Here is a 9,848-nt window from a genome sequence, read left to right on the forward strand (position 1 = left end):
GCCTCCATATAATGGATTTCCTGGTATGTCAGCTGCCTTCACTTGGTTTAATGGAAATATATTTCCAGGTAGAAAAATGGAGGTGAACTGGAATCCTCCCTACTTTTGATGCCAGATCTCTGCATTGGTACATTATTTGCTCAGTATTTCTGAGTATGTTGTTTATTTTTGTGAGACTGATGCAACAACAAAGTGAAATCATGATACTCAAAAAAAAAAATGTGAACCACTTCATTTAGGCTCTGTTCCTATGAATTTGAATGTTTGCTGTAACAATCACCTCATTCGTGGTTCAATCCAGAGACATAGGCATTTCACAGAAACTCTAGATCACTGTTTCAAAAAATTCTATTTGAAAATACCTAGAAACTCTTTAAAATATAGAATCATTTTCAGTTGGTCTAGGTGGAGCTTGAGCCTGTGTTTTAACATTCTCCCATGTGATACTATTGAAACTGGACTAATGATCACAAGGTGATGAAGGGAAATGCCAGAGATATTATAGGTATTCAAATAACCAGCTCCCTTATCCATATTAGGTGAACCTGTCTGTATCTAAAAATGCATTGAAGCAAATTTGGTATTGTCTCATACAAGTTGGCCATCTAATCCAAATATCACCAGTTTTCCATGGGTAACTTGCCCCTTTCTTGCCCCTGTGTCACACCACTCCCTGAAAGGAAAGCTTACTAAGAATTAAAATGCACGGCCATTAGATGTTAATGTATGCCTATCTGGAATTAAAGAATGTGAGCTGTAATGCATACTAGTCCTGAAGTTCACATTAATAATCAAGTGTACCAACAGATATAAAGATAAGAGCTCTCATGTACAATGGAAAGGGGATCCGGTAAGACAGAGAAATTGTAATCATACAAAAAAAAATCACTAAAAATAGTGGCCAAATGATAGCCATAGACTGAAGGTTTCTCCCTTTCTAGAGAACAGCTCTTTATTCATTTTTTCATATTCTGTGCAATACTCAAATCATACAATTAATCAAGAAAGAAAGGCAAGGAAAAATTAATTTAATTAATTTTGTGCTCTTATATTTTATAATTCTAAAGTATTAGATTATCTATAATGATATACAGAAAATAAAACCACTGTTAAATATCTGACTTTGACTTCCATAAATACCACATTAACTAACAATTATTAATACAAAAATAAAATACAAACTTAAATCACTTTCCTTAGCTACAATACTGAAGTTTCTCTGTTTTATACCAGAATACCACAAACAAAAAATGGATCTAGTCATGGGTAACAGTCAAATTTATTTAATTTTTAGCAGTTGAAACATTAAATGGTGACAGTCTTTACTTTCAATCCTTAATAGTGTTATAGTCATTAAATATGAGATTCTTTAGCTTTCTCATGGAGAAAAAATGTCCAGGAATAAATCTTTGTACTATCCAACTGCTAGTCTTGCAACACAATCTTGATACAAAAGTTTTCTCATAATTGAACAATTTCTATGATGTGGGCAGAGAAATATCACCAAGAGTGGTTGAAATTTTGCCAGTCTTCTAAGTCAAGAACTATTATCTTGGATCCATTGTTCAATCCACTACAATATCTGATTATGTTATTCTCTAGATCTTCTGGATTGTTGCTGGGCAGCTGATGCACTATTTCTTTTCTGTAATATACTATGGCTTCTTCTTAAAGAACTTGAAAAATTTCACACTGAATATTATCTTTTAGTTGCTTCTCATTATAACCCCTTGTTTCAGGTCCTTTGTACAATATTCTATTTTCTGTTCTCAGCACAAAAACTATATGAAACCAGCGTTCAGGGAAGAAATCACAACCTTGGTAATCAGCAATAACTCCACATTCCTTCATTTGGTTTTCTAACTCATCAACTACTCTATCTTCATCTAAAATGGGACAATCATATTCTTCATCATAGCCATCATATAGTTGCCCTTCTTTAGCTAAATCACCCACATTAATGTATTTCCGTCCTGATCTTAATGCAACTTATTTGCCTATTGTATTTTTTCCAACCCCTGGTGTACCAGTGAGCAGGATGATCGGCTGCAACATGGTCCTCACCGCGGTGGCTCCAAGTCATGGATTATGAATGTACTCATAGTATGGACAATATTATTTCAGTGACATTTGACAGAAAAATGATCATCAAGTTATGACTCTATACAATAAATGTGTATTTAGTGATTATATATATATTTGACCATCTCTGTTCACTCCCACATATAAATTTGATCTTGTACCAATATTTTCCACTTCAGTGCTGTAAACTGCAATATATACATTTTTCCTAGATAAGATAAAAATGTTCTATAATTTCCATCCTTTATGTCCCCTTGTTATTACATCTATTTCTAAATAATAACAGGGAAATATTTTATATGTTCTCCATACTTGCAAGTTCACATGGACAAAAGTTCAGGATGTCTTATCTAAACAGTTTTACCATATTCTCCAAAGAATAATAAATTTACACTTTTACAAAACAAGAGTTGCTTTATCATTTTATTAATTACATACTCTATGAGTACAGAAAAATACAGAAAACACAAAAGAAATACTTCCTCTGGGATTAATGATCAGAAAAAAATTAATCAAGGAACATGAAACCAACTTGCATTTTAGTGAAGGCAAAAGTTCAACATATTTATGGAGAAATAAAGATTATTATACCTATGAAATAGTAAGCAGAAAAAACATTTGGATTACTATTACATTATGTTTGTAATGAGTTTATGTTGATAGTTCTATTTAATGGTATATAATGTCATTGCATTTATCACGCTGAAAATGAAATCTTTCATTAAACAAATATGAAGATAACCCAAATTAGTTCATTTGATCAAATGCTGTCGCATGTTTCCAGCTAAACTATTTGAGGACAGAGTATCTCAATACAAATCAAACACAAGGAGACAAATGTCTCAATACTCAAAAGCAGCATTACTAAATATAAATTAGATATATGAGTTAATGGAGATTTTATAGTTGTGTATGTGGGTTATAAAATAAATGATCTCTGTAGTAGCATAGAAAAATAAGCTTAGAAGGCAACCTTAATCATTTGAGATATTTCAACCAAAACTGTTAAAAAAATATACGAATCTCTAAAAAAGAGTCTGGAGGCTGTCAGAAGGACTGCCCTTATGCACAACTGAGCAGAGTCTGAGAGACAGATAAAGCAGATACAACCCCCAGATATCGGTTCCTTCGAGGGCTAAAGAGACCCATGGGAGTTATGGTCATGGCGGATGGGGTTAACTACCAGGTCAGATGGCCCCTCTTTGGAACTGGTGTTTATGTGTGATGAATCTGGACTCAGATGGGATCTCTCTTCATAAGACTCTCATGCTAATGTGCTGGAGGTGCAGTTAGTGTCGGGGTTTAAGATATATTTAGGGGATTTGAATCTCTGGACTGACAATGTGATAGCCAGGTCCTGAGCCTCAACAGACTCCAGCACCTACAATCTGACTTATTGGGCTCACCACACTCAGCTAAGATGGAGTTGAAGAAGGACAACCACCACACCATGGAGCCTAGAGTGATTACAACTGAAAGTGGGAGGATTGCATCCAGCATCCATGTGGAATCTGAGCCGCCTCTTGACATAGAGGTGCAATGGACACAACCAATCCAATGTCCACATAGAAAAGGTGGCATTGGATTGAGAAAAGTGGACATGATGGCTGATGGGTATGGGGAAAGGCAGGAAGAGATGAGAGGTGGAGGCATCTTTGGGACATGGAGCTGCCCTGGATGGTGCTTCAGGGGCAATCACTGGACATTGTAAATCCTCACAGGGCCCACTGGATGGAACGGGGGAGAGTATGGGCCATGATGTGGACCATTGACCATGAGGTGCAGAGGTGCCCAGAGATGTACTTACCAAATGCAATGGATGTGTCATGATGATGGGAAGGAGTGTTGCTGGGGGGGGGGGGGGGGGAGAGGTGGGGTGGGGATGGTAGGGTTCAATGGGACCTCATATATATATATATTTTTTAATGTAATATTGTTACAAAGTCAATAAAAAAAAAGGTAACTGAAAAAAAATATATATGAAAAGAAAGAGCATAGATTTCCCTTGACTTACCACAGAGAGAAACAAAATACAGTGGAAAATGAAAGGAATACAATATAGTTGTTCTAATATTCCCTAACCATGAATTTATCACAAGATTCAAATCTGAAGGCACCCGTGGTGGTATTCATTACGGGCTGAAAGCTTTGCCAGGAAAATGCACAGCTTTATTTTGCAATATTTCCTGACTAATATAACACACTAATAAAACTTTATTACATGATTATCTGTAGTTATGGATTAGGTCTAATTCTCTTTAGATTGGAGAATTCTTGCAATGGCTTAAAAATTTTGGTAAATCTAAACATTAAGCCATCATTTTGACTGTGCCTGAGTGATATGAACATATACCAACAAAATACTAAAAGAAACAAGCTTTACCCTTCCTAATGAATAAAATAGCCCTTCTGTAGAACAACAGAATAGAAATGGAAACATTCTTTGTGTTATACTTCCGAAGAAGCATGTAATCTGAGAATTTATAGCAAATATTTTTCTAAAAAATTGCATTATTTTAATGAATAAGAGAAAATTATATAATGAAAATTTGTAATCAGCAGAACACAAAGTTTCTGAATCTATAAAATTAAAGAAAATAGTAGTAAAAGTAAAACCATTCAGCTTGAAAAGATACTGAAGAAAGGAAAAGCACAGTTTCTTAACTAAAAACACAGTGGATCCAGTGAACAATACAATGCATTCTGCAGAAAGCTAAATAAATGATGTTCCAGGAAGATTAAAGTACCTGGAAAATATTTGGGAAACCAGATTAAAAATTAAAATTTGGAGAAATAAAAGAAAGGAAAGAGTCATATATGATCTAATGTGGATAAAATATAGTCTCCAGAAACAGAAATTGGTCTAACATAAGGAAAAAAGTACAAATAGATAATGGAATGCAAGTCAAGGCTAAAGAAAGACTAGAGTCTACTAATTAAAAGTGATCATCAAATATCAGGAGAAAATACTTTCCTAAAAAAAAGTCTAAATCTTGTACATATTTTTTAAGGAAATAAAAAATTCCTTGAATTTGAAGTATACTATCTTCTTAAATGAGCTAACAAATACAAGAAAATGATGTAAAATTCTGGAAAAATTTTGTTTCAAGTAATGAAACCTACATTACCCACAAACCATACTTTATTTGCAAAGCAATATGCATATCCTCAGTAAGGCCAGTATTCACTACATATCCGCCCTTTTGTTAAAAAAAAAATTCTAAAACTGAAAACATTAATATACAAATCAATATAAGGACTTAAAAAATGCAAAAACCATGACATAATTAATGGTGCAACAAAAATGAGTAATAAACAGAGTGTAAATTTTCCAAAAACATATTATAAACAATACAAAGATAAAAATTTGCATGGTTTATTAATATGTATCAATAAAATTGATTTGTTAAAATTGTTTTAAAAAATAAATGCAAATAGGCCTAACCCCAATTAAAGGAAAGAATATTTCTAACTGAATGATAAAAGAAAAAGACCAAATCAGACACTGTCTTCAAAAATCTTGCTTTTAGCCATAAACACATAGATTGAAAGTAAAATTTTAGAAAATTATATACGGCATGCAATCACTAAAGAAAGCAGCTATGGCTATATTACTATCAAACAGAAGATTTTAGACCAGAAAATTACAATACATAAAATGAAACATTTTAAAATGTTAGATCTGTCAACTGTTCAAGAATATTTTATAATCCTGACTTTGTTTGCACCAATACCACAGTTTCAAAATATATAAAGTAAAAATTAAAGTAATTAAAATGGTTTTTATGCATGTTCACAACTTCAGAAGATTAAAAAACAATCATCTCAGAAAAAAAAAATCAAATGTGCCATGTTCCAGGTGAGTCCTGAAATTCAGCAGAGTAGCCATACCTACCCTCCAGGTCACTGAACTCACCGAGGACAACTAACAAGGAGATGAAGATGTACAACGCCCATCCCAAGGAACAGAGAGTGTCTGCAACTGCAAGAAAGATAGCTCCAATCCATCTACCCCATGAGATTTCAGCATCCTCTCAATTAGAAGGAGAATGGGCATCACCATTCCCATATCCTCAAGATTGGGGAATGAACAAAGGACTAAACTAGACTTAGTATTATTCTACTATAGACTTACTTCTATTCTAGCAATGGAAGAATTCTAATCATTGATGTAAAGGCAGTGACCACCAGAGGTTCTGAGGGATGGGAGAGTGAAGAACTGGTATAATATGGTGGCATATTGGGACATTGGATTTGTCCTTCAGGACTTTGCAGTGATGGCTACAGGCCAGTGTATATTTTGTCATAATGTACAAAAATGTGTGGGACAAAGTGTAAACTCATTATGGGTTCATCAATTGTAAGAAAAGTACCACACTAATGAAGGATGTTGTTTATGTGGGAAAATGTGGGAAGGGGAGGGAGTCAGGCATATGGGAATCCATTATAATTTTTATGTAACATTTATGTAGTCTAAATGTTCTTTAAAAAATCTTAAAAAAAGGGCAAGATCATTAAAGAGACAGACTATTTGAACAACAAGATTAATCAACTGCTCAAAAGTATGTTTAGAGGCTACCACATACAGCTGCAGAACTAGTATATCTTTTAAACAGAGCATTTACTATATCAGACTTTATTCAGATTTATTAAGTAAATTTCAATAAATTTCAATTGATTGGAACCACATATATTTGTTTTTTGACTACACATGGCTTAAATTATAACTCAATAACAAAAAAGATAAAAAATCTCCAAAAATTTCAAAATTTAGTAATGCACATAAATAATCCATTAGTCTTTCCTAAAAAGTGTAACATCACATTTTTTGAGCAATGGCAGATTTGTTGGAATGAGTGCACAAGCTTCTAAAGGGATACATTTTAATTGACCCATAGATAGCCCCATAACATGTTTATTGTCTGTAGCTATTCACCAAACACCTTAATGAATCTAATCATTTCACTATGATTGGAAAATCTTTTCCATTTTTTTTTCAAGAAGGTACTGGGGAGCTCATACATGGGAGGCAGGAACTCAACCCACTTGAGCTACATCCACTCCTTCCAATTTATACTATAACAGAAAGTTCTCCCATGAACATTTTTGTGCACATCTTTTCATTGGCATTTCTGATCATATGTTTCAGAATTTAGGACCTAAACTTCTGCAAAATGCTTGAATCAAAAGATCTGTACTTTTTGATACACTTAATGTATTTTGCAAAATTTCTATCATGAAGTTCTGTTTGAATTCCCACTCCATTAACAGTGTATTCAAATGCTTTTACCCCCATCTTCCTTACCATTAACTATTCTTATTTTTAAAACTTTTCTAATTTGACAATTTAAACAATATCAGTCTTAAGTTAAAAATGACATCTGACAATAAAATATTCTTCATCTCCTAGTATATGATGGGTCTGTAACATGTAAAGACTCCCTAAAATCATAGTAATTTGGTGATTATGGGATAGATTGCCTCACTTACATATTTCTGTAAAATGATGGTCATATGGATTACCTACCATTCCCAGCTCCTGGGTTAAGAGCATATAGCTATTGTGCAATGTTTCCATATGCAATTGTATCCTGGATTAGGCAAGTTTATGTAGATTCAGAAGAGTACATGCCTTCAAACAAGTCCAGGTAGAAAATGTTTGAGTCAGGGGTTGATAATTTATCACAATACTTATGTGTAAGTACACCTGGATTATTATGCTTATAATTTGGCTCTATTACCTATAAACTGCTTTTTAATGTTTCTTTAGGCTGAGAGGAGAGCCTCTGTCCTTTGTATGCTTTGCTTCTCTATCAGGAAAAATGGGAAGAGTTGTCAGATTGCCTTTTAAAAGCCGCTAACTACTATGGTGGCGAAAAGAAAAACACTGAAATCAAGAGACATAGGTCTAGCGTTTGCTCTTTCATTTTATCCTTGCATAACCTTGGGTAAATCATTTACCTTTCTTACAATTAACTTCATTATCTATGAAATGACATGATAATACATTCTTTGTAAATGGTTAAGAATTTTTAAAATATGTGCTGTTATTTTCATTAACTAAATGACTCAATTGTTTCCAGTTACAAGTAGAACAGAAATTAGTCTCCTGAATCCTAACTTTGGGGAAACCTGACATTTAAAGTCAAATATTAAATGACAGAAGATATACTGCATTTCTAAATTAATATTATATATGATTTCAAACCAGTATTGAATTTGACAAATTCTCTTTGTGATTAAAATGTATCTTTTCAAGAGAATAAAACAAATATTTACGGGGTCAAGAAATAAACCTGTAAATCTACTTCAAATGTTAATGTCCTAACAGGGAAGAAACATACCAACCCCACATCATACTCCTCTTGGTCATGGGACAATAGCCACTACAAGACTGGAGTCCTTGACAGATAGAAAACAAATTAGGTAAAACCTTTGCTCTTTCCAACTTTTGCCTGAAGGCAAAAATGTGAATGCAGTACAAAAAGAAAATACAGAATATCATCAATTCATAGAGTTGAGGAGGGAGGGATTGTAATTCAGGAATGCTGAGGGAAATGTAATTACTGTGGAAAATTCCATATAGGAAAAAGCTGGTGAAAGAAATGGCTCTATAAATGTGCTTATGCATCCCCTTGAATCTACACTGAATATTTAATTGGGCATGCATAGGGTGAAATTCAACAATGTTTGGCAAAAAAGTAGGAGGTGTAGCTAGGTAAAGAGTTCAGGATGCCCCACAGAGCTTAAAATGTTTAAGTTCTGAAGAGCTATAGTAGAAAACTCATTTTGAACACAAATGCATTCAGTGAAAATTCCAAAGAATTCATGCTTTAGTAATATGAGGCTAAATGGAACTTAATATAAAGGCTACTCTATACTGCCTTTAAAAAGTAAAATTTTAAAGACAATACTTAAAGTAATCATGCTGATCATCAAGAAACTGGTCTACCTACCAAAAATAGCTCAACTCTTTCAAACAAGTTAACTAAGACCAGACACTCAACAATGTAAAACCATAATTTCCTGCAACCAGTTGAAAATTGCTGAGTGTGTAAAAAAAAAAAAAAAAAAAAAAAAGGCAGCAAAATGTGAGCCATAACCAGGATAAAAATCTGTAAAAGAAACAAAACCAAAAAAATGACAGAAGATGGTGGGATTAGCAAACCAGGATTTTAAAAAGCTGTAATAAATATTCAAAAGTATTTGAAGATTTAAGAGAAAACATGAACCAAACTAAGAAAGAAACGAGGCAGAGTGAGCATCACCATCCCAGAATCCTCAGGTTTGGGGAATGAATGATGGATTCGAGTAGATTTAGTTATTCTACTACAGACTTATTGTGATTCTAACAATGGAAGAAATTTTATCATTGATGTGTAGGACGTGTCCACTGGAGGATCTGAAGTAAGGGAGAGACAAAAGTAGGTGTAATTTATGGGCATTTTTGGGGACTTTAGAAATTGTCCTGAATGACATTGCAATGGCAATAATAGTCTATTATATATCTTGCAATAACTTTAAAAAATGTGTGGGAGATAGGTAAACTACAATGTAAACTATAATCCACACTTAGTGGCAATGTTCCAATATATGTTTATCAGTTGTAACAAATGAACCACACTAATGAAGAATGTCGTTAATGTGAAAATGTAGGAGGGCTATGGAGCAGGGAATATGGGAATCCCCTATATATTTTTTGTGTACCATTTATGTAATCTAAGTATCCATTTAAAATATTGAAAAGTATATTTTAAAAAAAGCAA

General features: G+C 33.5%; 1 pseudogene; it reads right to left on the reverse strand.

Moving 5' to 3' along the window:
- Positions 1-1,537: 1,537 nt before the first annotated feature.
- Positions 1,538-2,055, reverse strand: LOC111766861 (adenylate kinase isoenzyme 6-like; annotated as a pseudogene).
- Positions 2,056-9,848: the final 7,793 nt, after the last annotated feature.

Source organism: Dasypus novemcinctus, chromosome 12 (genome assembly GCF_030445035.2).
Source record: "Dasypus novemcinctus isolate mDasNov1 chromosome 12, mDasNov1.1.hap2, whole genome shotgun sequence".
Classification (NCBI taxonomy): Eukaryota; Metazoa; Chordata; class Mammalia; order Cingulata; family Dasypodidae; genus Dasypus; species Dasypus novemcinctus.